Source organism: Carassius gibelio, chromosome A4, assembly GCF_023724105.1.
Source record: "Carassius gibelio isolate Cgi1373 ecotype wild population from Czech Republic chromosome A4, carGib1.2-hapl.c, whole genome shotgun sequence".
Lineage (NCBI taxonomy): Eukaryota > Metazoa > Chordata > Actinopteri > Cypriniformes > Cyprinidae > Carassius > Carassius gibelio.
Genome location: NC_068374.1, coordinates 14248110 through 14262562, shown reverse-complemented (window position 1 = coordinate 14262562; position 14453 = coordinate 14248110). Strand labels below are relative to the sequence as shown.

Sequence of the window (14453 nt, the reverse complement as noted above, 5' to 3'; positions counted from 1 at the left end):
CTTCACACAGACGTCTTCTAACTGTCACAGTACTTACAGGTAACTCCAGACTGTCTTTGATCATCCTGGAGGTGATCATTGGCTGAGCCTTTGCCATTCTGGTTATTCTTCTATCCATTTTGATGGTTGTCTTCCGTTTTCTTCCACGTCTCTCTGGTTTTGCTCTCCATTTTAAGGCATTGGAGATCATTTTAGCTGAACAGCCTATCATTTTTTGCACCTCTTTATAGGTTTTCCCCTCTCTAATCAACTTTTTAATCAAAGTACGCTGTTCTTCTGAACAATGTCTTGAACGACCCATTTTCCTCAGCTTTCAAATGCATGTTCAACAAGTGTTGGCTTCATCCTTAAATAGGGGCCACCTGATTCACACCTGTTTCTTCACAAAATTGATGACCTCAGTGATTGAATGCCACACTGCTATTTTTTTGAACACACCCCTTTCAACTAATTCAACTATTTGCCCAATTGCACAGCCTTAAGAGCGTGCATATCATGAATGCTGGGTCTTGTTTGTTTTCTGACAATCTACTGAACCTACTGGTAACTTGTTTGCCACGTAGCAATAAAAAAATATACGAAAAACCTTGATTATTCTGGTTAGTCACATTGTACTGCTATTATTTTTAACAATACTGTATGTGAATCTATAAGAGAAGGTGTTTTACCAACTTCCTGTCAATATGCGGTCTTATCACTGTTACCAAAGAAGGGGGATTTAGCCCTTTTAAAGAACTGGCGTCCTGATGCCCTTCTTACAACAGAATATAAAATATTCTCAAAATGTCTGGCAAATAGATTAAAAAATGTTTTAGGTTTGATTGTACACAAGGATCAGTCATATTACATTCCAAAACGGTCCATTATGGATAATTTGTTTTTAGTGTGAGACATTGTGGATATTTGTAATAGTTTCAATGTAAATGTTGGGTTTATTGCCTTGGATCAAGAAAAGGCTTTTGATCGTGTGGATCACAATTACCTTTTTAATGTATTGAAGGTTTTTGGTTTTGGTGAAACTTTTTTTAAATTTGATACAGATATTATATAATGGTGCATCATGCATGGTTAAGATAGGGGGCACATTGAGTCGGCCAGTTCCTATTTTAAGGGGTATTCGGCAAGGCTGTCCATTGTCTGGCCAGTTATACAGTTTAGCAATTGAGCCGCTGCTTTTTAGACTTCGAGAAAGACTGTCAGGTTTTAATGTGCCTGGTCTATTTTTAGATTCAAGAATGTCTCTCTCTGCCTATGCTGATGATATTACAGTTTTTGTAAACAATGCTGAAGATATTAACTGTCTATCTGAGGTACTTAGTCTTTATGAGAAAGCTTCATCAGCTAAAGTGAACTGGGCTAAAAGTGAAGCTTTTTGGGCTGGTAAAGGGGAGTTTGAGAGTCTCCCAAAGTTACCTGGAGACCTAAAGTGGGGCAGAGAGGGACTTAAATTATTGGGCATTTTCTTTGGGTCAAATGATTATCTAAAGAAAAATTGGGAGGGTCCAGTGGAGAAAGTGTGCAGCAAGTTGTCTAAATGGAAATGGTTGCTACCGCAGTTTTCCTATAGGGGGAGGATTTTAGTGACCAATAATTTGGTTGCTTCTACCCTGTGGCATAAAATAACTGTGTTACAGCCACCTGTTGGACTTATTGTGGAGATTCAAAGGCAGCTTGTGATTTTTTTTTTTTGGTCTGGGCAACACTGGATTTGTGCTGCTGCATTATACCTTCCGGTTCAAGAGGGAGGCCAAGGATTGATCGACATCAGATCCAGAATCATGGCTTTCCGGTTGCAAGCAGCTCAGAGACTGTTGTATCACACGGATGCTTCATGGATTAAGACAGCTTCTGCTCTTCTCAGGAGGGTCAGAGGTATGGGTTTGGACAAACATCTGTTTTTAATGGAGCTCCAGAATGAGGACCGTGTGAATTTGACTGTTTTCTATAAGTCCGTTCTGGAAGCATGGAAGGTGTTCACCATTTCACGTACACCGAACACACATGCTAGATTATGGCTTTTTGGCTTTTTTCTAAATGACTTTCTACCGTCAAGACTTGTGTCTGGACCCAGCTTGCGTGCACATTTCACTGCTGCGGGATGTACAAAGCTGGGACATATTTTGACCAAGAGCTTAGAGGAACTTAGTGAAAGGACTGGAGTGAGATCTATGAGATTGCTGAAACAAGCTACAACTGGAATCTTAAAGTCTTTGCAGGCGGAACATAAGGTTTTTACAAACGACTCGATTGCAACTGATCAATGGAGAGAGGGGGTTCCTTATGCTTTCCCTTCTCTGAATATGACTATTGCCGTGGGAGAATGGCAAGATGATGAGAACTGTCTTTTGTCTTTTGAAACCCCTCGGCTTGGAGTTTTTGAGGAGGTGGGGAAGAAAGCCCTCTATATCTCCTGTGTGAAGGCATCCAATGCTGGTCGCTTGCATGGACTTGCTTCAAGTAAATGGAATGATTTTTTTGGAGTTCTTTCCTCCCCTAGAGGCTGCTGGCGGTCCTTATACAATCGCCCCAACACTGTAAAAAATTATTTAGCAGTTTAGTTGTTTCAATGAATTTTTTTATGTTGACACAACTTGCAGTTACTGAATTTGTTCATTCAACTAAAAATTTTAAGTTTTCAGTGTCTCAACTAGTTTGAAAGTTGACTGAACTAGGTCATTTGTCCTCATAACTTAAAAAAATTTGTTGACTCAATTCAATAGCAATATCACGTTCACAACATCACTTATCGCGAGATCTCGTCATTCTCCTGAATGCTGTTGAAGAGAGAAGAAGGTAGTCAGCCATTCTAGTCAGTTTCTCCTCAAAGTTTGGACATTTGACTAGAATACAACTTTGGTAAGTAAAATATTCGTATTTATTGGCTTAATGTGTAAAATTACATTTGTTGTCTCAGAAGAGTAAGTATTGTTTAAAGAGTCGTATATTCTGTATGTAAGTTACTGTATGTAAATGTTCATTTCGCGGCACTCTGAAGCCTCAAAATACAGGCGGTTCCACAGTATTCTCCTTATAAATATTAAAACAGATATTCTCCCATGCGGGACAGCGGAGCTAAACTTATGTGGAGCACGATAAAAATACAGTTTGTATGTATTATTTGAGCCCAGGGCTGCGTTAGAGGCCGTGCAAACAGAGCGCGAGAGCTCAACGCGGATCACTGTATGGATTAAGAACGGCGGGAATAAAAAAAAAAAGGAACAGCTCTAAACCTGACAGCGTAAGACATTCGTCAGAATATACATCGATGTAACATTAGGAGAAAAAAGAAGATTCCTACTCGAACTGTGTCTTTTCTGCAAGTTATAAGGGAAACAAATGATCACCATAGATGAGCACCTCCCTCAGAGTTCTTCTGGAGCGCGTATCTTAACGTTACATTTGATATCGCTGACATAAGCTTAGTTCTGATGAACTTTTTTACAGTCTACGGTTCAGATGAAGTTCTGAAGGTAGCGTTACAAACTCTTCTTTCAGTTTTCTGAAGTAACGTTAGTCATTCAAGTGCCTCACTAGAACCTAGAACCCAGTGTAATACTGCGTGAATATCTGTTTTTATACAGTCTATGGTGAATATACGGTCATAAGTAAATTGCGTACGTTTAAATCTATATATTTTAGAATAAAAGTAATAATATCATATATCTTGTATAAATAGAGATACAATAACGATCGACACAAATGTGTTAAATTTCCTTTTATTGTGTTATAATTATGTGTTGTGTCATTTAAAAGCACTGTCTGGATGGTATAGTTTGTCTTTGGCATTTAATACAAACTTGTCAATACATTTGTCTTTCTCTGTAAAGATTTATTTATATGTATGTTTATTATTTTACAGTGTTTTAACATGTTTTTGTATTTTTCATGTTTATGATATTTTTGAATGACTGAAGATTCAGTGCAGAATTCAATAATCCTGTGGATGGACCACAGCAAGTCCTTTTGCAGTTATCCATCAAAATGATATGCAGACATAATGCAAATGGCATTTACATTGTAGAGCTTGGACGAAGTTGTAAGTAAATTTATTTATTTATAAATGCACATTTATTGGAGTCTATATGCTTTACAATTGTAAGGCCCTGTTTAATTCTTCCCTTTGTTTTTATTAAAGCACACAGGCTCTGCGCAGGAATTCATCAAGGACATGACTGCTGGGATTACGCTTGTGGATGACCAAACTGAGCACCGTCAGTCTGCAGTGATGTGGTCCAGGTAATAGAAGAAGAAGAAATCTGGGTGATCTGGGGTTGTAACTCGTTGTTAGACGATCTGTGTACTGTGTTAGACGATCTGGGACTGGGACTAACAGAAATAAACTAATTCAGGTTTAAAACAACTTGAGGTTTAGTAAATGACAATTTTCTTTCTTTTTCTTTTTTGGGTGAACCCTTTACGAAAATGTAGATATTTGCATTGGAAAACAGCTTCAAAATTTAGAGAACATAATTTGACATTATTTTCCCCAGTTTTATTCCGTGAATTTTCTATAATTGGTATTTAAAATGTCTTTATAAAGTGTTGAATTTATCTTCATAAAACCACCAGAAACCCTGTTTATGGACATAGCCATTCTTTATTATTTTGCTGAATACTGTTTTGAATCCTGAAAAATGTTCAGTTCTAGCATATTGGCCATTAGCAACTTTGCTTAAAGGATTGTTTCACCAAAAAATTTTAATTAGGCCATGTTTTACTCATTCTCAAGGCACCCTATGTGATTTTCTTCTTTCAGACGAATCTGATCTGAGTTGAATTTAAAATTGTCCTGGCTCTTCCAAGTTATTTAATGGCAGCAGACAGGTGTGTTTTTTTTCTCAGCAGTCCAAAAATAGTCAAATAAAATGCACCCATCCATCAATAAAACGTGTCTCACGTGGCTCTGGGGGGTGAATAAAGGCTTCCTGTCGCAAATCGATGCACTTTTTGTAAGAAAAATATCCATATTTAAAAAGTTGTAAACACTTTTTTTTCTCTTCCACTGACTATCATACGTGCAAGCCTAATTTTGTGATTGGCGTATTGTTGTCTCCTCCGCTCTTCCGTGTTCGTCACTAATCACCGGTGCATGCATGACCCCTATGTCCTATTTTCATCCACCCGGAATGGCTCTTACGAAAGTGAGAGAAAAGGGTTTAAATATGTTTTGAATAACATTTTAAATATGTATTTTTTTTTTATTACAAAAACACATGGATTCGCTACAGGAGGACATTATTCACCTCTCAGAGCCATGTGAGGTACTTTTTATTATGAATTGATGCACATTATTTGACTACTTTTGCACTGTTGAAAAAAACACCCACCTATTGCCATAAATATTTTTTTATATAATCCGACTGGATTTGTCTGAAAGAAGAAAGTCATACACACCTACGATGCCATGAGGGTGAATAAAACATACATGGGTTAACCAACCCTTTAGGGCCATTTCATAGTCAACGCATCTGTAGGCATACGTGTCCTCGAGGCTACGCATCGTTATGCTTCGGCCGCCATTATGCGTCGGTGCGTAGCCAAATGTGTGGTCCTTGTTTTTGATATGCGACGTGCCGATTCACGCAATACTATGCGTTGTCGGTGGGGGCGACATTGCAAGTATTGTACATTAATTCAAGTATATTGTGTTTACAAAAGAAGAAGGTATACAATGAATTGAATACAATGGCGGGCGAAGAGGAAAAATTATACGAACTTATACATATTCATCCACATTTATACGATAGTTCATTAGCAACAGAATACACTCCTCTTCAGTTGCCATTCTAATCTGAATATCACGCGACCCGACTCTACTAATATCACCCGACTCTACTACCCCCTGTTGCGTGAGCCGTGTATTGCATACACGCATCAACCGTGACGCTTGCGTTCACTGTTTAGACTATGAAAAGGAGTGCGTCGCTCGCGTTTCTTGCTCGCGTTTCCCGCGTTGACTATGAAACGGCCCTTAGGAGTCATGCTTTACTCTGAACATGCAGTGCAACAGACTATTATTTAAAAGGAATACCTATTTACACCAATATATTTTCTGATCATTGTATAAATGGTGTGACAGATTAGACACTTAGAATCAGATTAAGAAAAAAAACCTGAATGTTGTATTGGTTTGTCACATTTTATGTCATTCAGAAATCATGTAGAATACCAGTGAAGAAAATAATTTCCCCCCATTTTTAGAATAGTTGGTTCTGGGGGTGTATTTTACACTTATCTTCCCATGGGATTTTAAACTCTTTGTGTTCAGCAGAACAAAGAATTTAGTACAGGCTTTTAACAGTTTAATACAGGAAGTTATTTTGAAAGTTTCTAAACGAAACCGTTGAGGAGCACCATTTAATTTTGACTTTCATTTTTGGTTACATTTTTCTAAATATCTTCCACTTGAAGGTGAATTACACTTTGCATTAATTGGTAGCTGTGCTTTTAACAAAACACACAACTTTAATAGTGTATGTACATATGTGTGTTCGTTTATAAATTTATTAAGTAATGTAATATTTTTTTTCTTTTCCCAGCCATCCAGTGACATTAAGGATGTTGAGAAAGAAATTGAAGAGGGCATTCTGATTGTAACTGAGGAACAGCAATGTGATGTGCTTCCCAAGGAATAACCAACATTGGTCTCATTTGGACATCCTGTCATCACTGACATCTCCCATGTCCCCAAGGCATATGGACTCCTAATGGGTCTGTATGCAGTGAACATCCACCACCTCCAGCGCATTAAATACACCATTGAGGCTCTGCAAAAACTTGTGAAGATCAGCTGCTCCCACCGTGTGCTCGCTACAGCGGCAGGAACTGTAGGTGTGGGGGTGTGAATGTACAGCGCTCTCTCCACCCTCAACACCACAAATAAGGTGTCCTTGAGCAAGGCACAACTTCTCCCCGGGTACTGCAGCATAAATGGCTGCCCACTGCTCTGGGTGTGTGTTCACGGTGTGTGTTCACTGCTGTGTGTGTGCACTTTGGATGGGTTAAATGAAGAGCACAAATGTATGTCATGTCACTTTCACTTTTCAGTGTTCATGATGTGTCCATCGGCTCCACCGCACTCTTTCTTAAAAAGTAGGTTTTTTTTTTTTTTTTATAAGGAAAGGTTCTTTTGTGCCTTTCACTATATAGAATGTACATTAAAGTTTACATGTCATGACTTGGAATATGCATGTTCTCATGTAAACAAATGTTTTTTCACCTCTCATTTTCTTAAACAGTATGTACACATTTTCAGTATGTAGCATTATGATGGGGGACGAGTTTGGAAACTTTCAAGATCCTTCTGATGTTAACACCTCTGTCTGGTCATGTTGTGCTATGAAATTTAGAATCTGACTTTAGATCTTTGTGCTTCCATGTGCATTCATTCCATTTATATCTTATTATACAGAAGTACAGTACACTCATTTTTTGTAACTAATTGTGATATTATATACATATATCTTGGTTTCTCATTTTGACCATGACTTGCATTATGGTGGGGGGAGTGCATGTGAACTTGTGAAGGGTTAATATGCAGAGTTCAACCTTCTGATTTTCATATTGCATTATGAAATTAAAAACAATCCCTGTGGTTTTGATCTGATGAATTGAAATGCAACTATTTGTTTCTCAATCCCATGCCAATGTTATTTATTATACATCACACTTTCAAGTGTCGGTTCAGATCTTTAGACGTGTTTGTATTTTGCATTTTTTGTTTTGTTTATCAATTATCAGTTGATGTGTTGACAGCAAATTGCTTGTTCAATTTAAATGTGAATGAAAGTGTTGTCTCTATCATTAAATAAATTACATTAAAAAAAGTGTTTTGTCATCTTTATTTAAACATTTAAGGCAGTGGAGTAACATTTGTTTATGATTATTGATCGAAGTAAAAAAAAATCCCTGTTGACACAACATGATTTAGTTGACTGGACTAGAAAATAATAGTCAAGTCAACTTAAAGAAATTTGTTACCTGGACTAACTCCACTCTAGTTTGAAGTTGTTTCAACAAGATTTTTTTTGTCAAGATAACAAAAAAATTTTAGGCAGCGGGGTAACAAAATATTTTTAGTTGACTCAACAAATTCTTTTTTACAGTGAATGATAAAAGAACAGGAGACCTTCAGTGGAGAATCATTCATGGGGCGATAGCCACAAACAGATACGTGGTGCACATTGATCCTTCTGTAGGGGTGGGCTGTCCCTTCTGTAAAGAGGTTGAAACGGTTTTGCATCTATTTGTACAGTGTGCTCGGCTAAACGATTTGTTTTTATTTTTATACCAATGGTTCATTAAAATTGGTGAAGCTTTCTCTTATGAAATGTTTATATATGGTCCAAGGTATACGGAAAAAAGGAAAAGTCAGTTGACTTTACTTAATTTCTTGTCTGGTACAGCTAAACTTGCTATTTGGAAATCCAGAAAGAATAAGTTGTCAGGACAGGGTTCTCTGGATGTGTTGATGATTTTTAAAGGTTTGGTGGCGGCTAGGCTTAGAATAGAGCATGCCTATTATAAAATGGTAAATTGTGTAGAATCTTTCATGCATATTTGGGGGATAAATGAGTCCTTTGCACAGTGGATGATGATTATGATTTAATGCTTGCTTTTTAAAAGATTTCTCATTTTAGCATTAATATTATAGCTGCTCTTGTTTTGTGAGTGGGTGATATTATTGTGAACACATTATTGTTCTAAATAAAGGTGTATTTAAAATTAAAAAAAAAAATATATATATATATATATATATATATATATATATATATATATATATATATATATATATATATATATAGAGAGAGAGAGAGAGAGAGAGAGAGAGAGAGAGAGAGAGAGGGAGAGAGAGGGAGAGGGAGAGAGAGATACATAGATATATCATTTCTTGAATCATTCTTAAGATTTGCAAACCAGTAAGTGCACTGGTTTGTAAAAAAAAATGTACCCGATGTGCACTTAATTTTCTGAAATAACACCACATCATAAAGCTTTTAAGATTACAAATACGAATATTCAAAACGTGCAGGTCTGCTGTAAACAAGAGCTCACAACTGTCTAAATGAGCAACCTAGATCTCTTTAACAGACATCTTATTTTCTATTAATAGCATTTATTAATCAAAACAGTCAATTGAAGTCTGCAAACCCACAGCAGGGCTGATATGCAAGCTGGTATGTGTCTCCATTTTTGCACGAGTCTGTGTTGTTGTCTTTTTGTTTTGAGGCTCTAAATTAAACTTTAACGTGTACTTTAACAGCATTCTCTTCTTTTTGTTTCTTTAAAAACACATAACCACAATAGATTTACATCTTTTGAGTAGCACTTCTGATTACATCTCTCTGTCACTCATCAGCCTGTCTGTTAGTTCATTCATCATCTCATCTGCAGTGAGTCAGTCAGAGACAGTGCTGTGGGGGAAGGGCAGCTGATCACAGTATGAGCAGCAGAAGCAGATCTCAGCTAGGGCTAGGGCTATAAAATCAAAGTAAGAACAAATAAATCTGTTAACAAACATTTAAACGTGCCAGCTTGATTCATGATTCTTTTAAACAAGTTTTGTTCTTTTGTATGACTATAACTGCTCTCTCTCTCTCTCTCTCTCTCTCTCTCTCTCTCTCGTGCGCATGCGTGGGCATTTGTGGAGCGAGCGGAGCGTGGCTGTGAGAGTGACTGCGAAGTTTGTGGTGTGCGAGTTTCTTACGATCTTTTCTTCTTTTTCCAAAGTTAGTATTAGGTGAGTTTTTGTTGTCTATTGTTCTCGGTGGGTGTTTGAGATGGAGACTCACTCGACAGGGTGTAACTCCTCTCTCACACTCCGCCATGGAGTTAGATGTGTACCTGAGGCCGGTGTCTCAGTGGAAGAAGTGCTCGTGGCGATAGGCGAACATGTGGGGTTTGATAACGTTGTTTCAGCCTCGCGGATGAATAAGGCCATTGTGGTCTTTTTGAAGGAATGGAACTTAACAAGTCGGTTGGTTGAGAGCGGCATTTGGGTGAGTGGCGTTTATACTGTCATTTCTCCGCTGGTGTCTCAATCGACCCGTATAACAATCTCAAACTGCCCCCCTTTCATACCAAATCACGACATAGAAAAGGAATTGTTGAGATATGGGAAAAATCGCTAGTGGAATTAAAATGGTTCCACTAGGATGTAAAAATGAGTCACTGAAACATGTCACGTCTTTTAGACGGCAAGTGTTTATGTTTTTAGACATCTCTTTTCGAGTTTTGTATGAAGGCAAGTCTTTCATGCTTTATGCAAGCACGGGGAGTTTAAAATGTTATGAATGCCATGAAACAGGGCATGAAAAAAATGCGTGCCCTCACAAAACGAACACTGAAAATAATGAGACTGATAATGAAAAAGCAGGACCGAGTGGGTCAAAAGAGGATGAAGGTGAGAAGGATAGTGTAGCAAGGAGCTTAGATGAAACTGAAAAGAAGGGAGATGAATTAGAAACGAACGAGAAACAGAATAATCAGGATGTAAGCGGTGAGGAAACAGTTGAAAAAAATTGTGGTACTGGTGTTGAGAGAGCGGAGGAAAGTGAGGTGAATGTTTCTCAATGTGAAGATGAAACTGGACACAGAACCGATCATACAGGTGCATGTGAGGTTGATGTTAGGGATGATGAAATGGAGGAGATGGCTGATGATGACAGTCTTTCAGAAATGTCTGACATCATTTCTCAGAGTGGTGATGATCAGTTATACACAGTAAAAGAAATTAATGATTTCTTGGATGAAACGTTTGGAAAGACTTTTGATGTCAAGACTTTTTTTCCTGATGCTGAAAGATTTGTGAGGTCAGTCATTAAAATACAGAAGACTGTTGGATTCGAAGAACTGAGTCGTAGGAAAAGATGTAGGCTGAAAAAAATTGTGACAAAATTACGGAAAGGGAAAGAATGGGTTAAAAAGCAATATACATGATGGTTGAGTCACAAAGGGCACTTTTTTCCTTTTCTGTCTTTTCTTTTCTGATTGTTTGTCTTTCTCTCTTTTCTCTTTTCATGGAGAGCATAAAAATAGGGACAATAAATATTAATGGAGGAAGGAATTATAGTAAAGGAGCTGCTTTGTATGAATTTATTCAAAATAAAAAATATAGATATAATATTTTTGCAAGAAACCCATAGCGATCTGGGTAAGGAAGTAGAATGGAAGATGTGGTGGGAGGGCAAGATTTTTCTAAGTCATAGCTCAAATCTAAGTGGAGGTGTTGCGATTCTATTTTCAAAGAAGATAAATATGACTAATATATCTTCCTATGAGATAGATAAGGGCAGAATATTGATTGTACAGGTGGAGTTAATGGGATTTCCATTTCTCTTTATAAATGTTTACTCGCCTAATAATGGAGGAGAAAGGGTAGAATTTTTTAGAATATTTTTCTAGTGAATTAAAAATTTTTGATAATGCATGTATGGTTCTTGGGGGTGACTGGAATTGCACCTTAGATTTTACACTAGACTGAAATGGTGAAGAATCGTATCCCCAATCTGCTAATTCATTAAGCAGTATAATAAAGAAATATGACTTATCTGATGTTTGGAGGGAAAAACACCCAACAGTAAAACAGTATACATGGGTTAAAGCATCTAATGATCATATTAGTGCTGCAAGGTTGGATAGATTTTATGCAAGTAAAAATAATTCTAATAGAGTTTTAAAAACCAATATTTTTCCAAATGGTTTTACTGATCATCATTTGTGCATGATTGAAATGAGTGTAAAAAAGTCACAGCCTTCTAGTTACTTTTTAATTTGACATTACTACATGACTCTATTTTTTGTGATAAGTTTGGGTTATTTTGGTCTAAGTGGCAAGAGCAAAAAAGTGACTATGAAGATTTAGTTCAATGGTGGGAAGTTGGAAAAGCACAAATCAGAATTTTTTGCCAGAACTACACCGCTCACTCAAATAGACTTGTAAAGAACACTATTAAAATACTTGAGAGAAATAACTGAAATCGAAGAAGGAATTATTGAAGGAAACTCAGAAGAAGGGGATCAACTGAAAGAAAAAAAAAGACTGTTTTGGCATCCTTGTTTAATGAAAGAGCAAAAGGTGCTTTGATAAGAGCCCGCTTTTCCCCAATAAGAGAAATAGATGCTCTGAGCTCATACTTCTTCAACTTGGAGCGAAAAGAAGGAGAAAGAAAACTTGTTATATTTGAAACTTCCAAATGGGACTTTAACAACTAATCCAAAAGAAATGAGAAACCACGCAAAGAACTTTGTTAAGGTTCCTTGCTGAGGAACACAACAAAATCAGGGAGATGCCACACAACCGCTTAATTTGCAAAAACAAACATTAAACTATAGAAAATAAACATAAAATGTTTATTAGTCAGTGTGTCAGCATGCATGTAAGTGATACAAATGTAACAAAATGTAACCAACGAAAGATAATGTCCAAACATCCGATCTAAGAAAGGCGGATCATATGAAAAACTCCTCAAGTGCGGCGGTGGTCTCCCGCAACCTCCATAACCCTCGAGAACACTGGTAGATCCATGAAAGGCAGACAAAACCCCAACAAGCACCAAATCTTCCCTCCAGCAGTTCCAACAAGTCCTTTTAACAGAGCGTTGATTCAGTGCAGGTGCAACACCACATTATCCAATCAGCCAAATCACCTGCAGCTCAGACAAAAACAGTGACTCACTGAGACGTCACACACCCCCCTTTAAAAGATCCTGTATCCCATGAAAAGGATCCTCACAACATCAGAAAGTTTTTTTTTTTTTTTAAACATGCTTTCCTTTTAATCTATTTTTTCATAGCATCCGATCCACCAGTACAATCATGTTCTTATGGTCAATCTCAATTTGTCTTGATTGCTCACCTTACCCCCAGCAATCTGGATCCTGAAAGCAAATTAAGGAGACAAAGAGCACAGAAAAACAGAAACAACTGGCCAAACATTACTTTTATTCAGTGTGATCAGGAGCACGAGATAACGCATCTGCCACTACATTCTCAGAACCCTTGATGTGTTTTACACTTAAAGTGTAAGGCTGTAAAAAGAGAATCCAACGCATCAGTCGCTGACTCGGGGACTGTAGCGAATGTAAAAATGTTAAGGGGTTGTGATCAGAATAAACCTCCACAGGTAGTCCTCCCCCCACGTATACATCAAAGTGCTGAAGAGCCCAAATTAAAGATAAAGCTTCTTTCTCTATCACAGAATAGTTATTTTGGTAAGTATTAAACTTACGAGAAAAGAAACTTACTGGATGATCAAGTCCAGTCTCGCCTGTTTGCAACAAAACAGCCCCAGCACCAATCTGGCTTGCATCTACCTGTATTGTAAATGGCCTATCCAGCCTAGGAGCAGCTAGAACAGGAGCAGTGGTTAACAACTTAACATTGTCAAAAGCTTTCTGACAATTTACACTCCAAACAAACTTGACGGAATTCTTGAGCAAATCAGTGAGCGAGGCAACAACAGTTGAAAAGTTTTGGCAAAATCCTCGATAATACCCCACCATACCCAGAAAACGCATCAGCTCTTTCTTGGTTGATGGGGGGAGGGAAATGTTGAATAGCCACGATCTTGGCTTGAATAGGACGCACCTCACATTGGCCAACTTCTTTACCCAAATATCTTACCGTCCCCTTGGCAAACTCACACTTCGCCAAGTTAACCGTTAGACATGCCTCTGCCAAACGGGTCAAAAGAGCACGAAGATGTATCAAGTGTTGTTCCCATGTGTCACTGAACACAATAACATCATCCAAATACACCGCACAACCTTCCAGGCCAAATATCACTTTATTCATCAATCTCTGGAAGGTTGCGGGTGCATTTCGCAGGACGAAACTCATAACGGAGTACGAATATAATCCAGATGGTGTAATGAACGAAGTTATTTTCTGAGCTCTAGGAGTTAAAGGCACTTGCCAATATCCTTTTAAAAGATCCAGTTTGCTTACAAATCTTGCAGTACCCACCTGATCCACACAATCCTCCATTCGATGAAGTGGAAACGCGTCAGGTTTAGTAATAGCGTTCAATTTACGGTAATCAGTACAAAATCTGTAGGTAAGATCTGGCTTCTTCACCAACAAACATCGTGAAGCCCAACTGGAGCAAGAAGGAACAGCGATTTTATTCTCCAGCATATACTGAACTTCAGATTCCAACACTTTCCCTTTACTGATAGGAACCCTGTAAAAACGCTGACGAATAGGACACGCATCTCCCACATCCACATCATGCTGAATCAGATGCGTACGGGTTGGCACATCTGCAAACAAACTGGGAAAATCAAGCACCAACTTTGTCAATTCTGACCTCTGCAGATCAGATAGATGCAAAAACAAAGCATCCAGATTTTTAAGGGTCTCTGAATTCTTTAGTCGGGGAAGCAAAACACAGTCTTCAGGGACAATCACATCCTCCCCTCCCTCTACAGAAAAAGGCTGATCATCAAGAGAGG

General features: G+C 37.9%; 1 long non-coding RNA gene across 1 annotated transcript; it reads left to right on the top strand.

Annotated features, from left to right (window-relative positions):
- The first annotated feature begins 2528 nt into the window (after nt 1-2528).
- LOC127970068 (uncharacterized) lies at nt 2529-8107 on the top strand. The gene is made up of 4 exons (XR_008156501.1): nt 2529-2856; nt 3915-4036; nt 4136-4236; nt 6540-8107. It is a non-coding gene; the product is annotated as an uncharacterized LOC127970068 (long non-coding RNA).
- Nucleotides 8108-14453: the final 6346 nt, after the last annotated feature.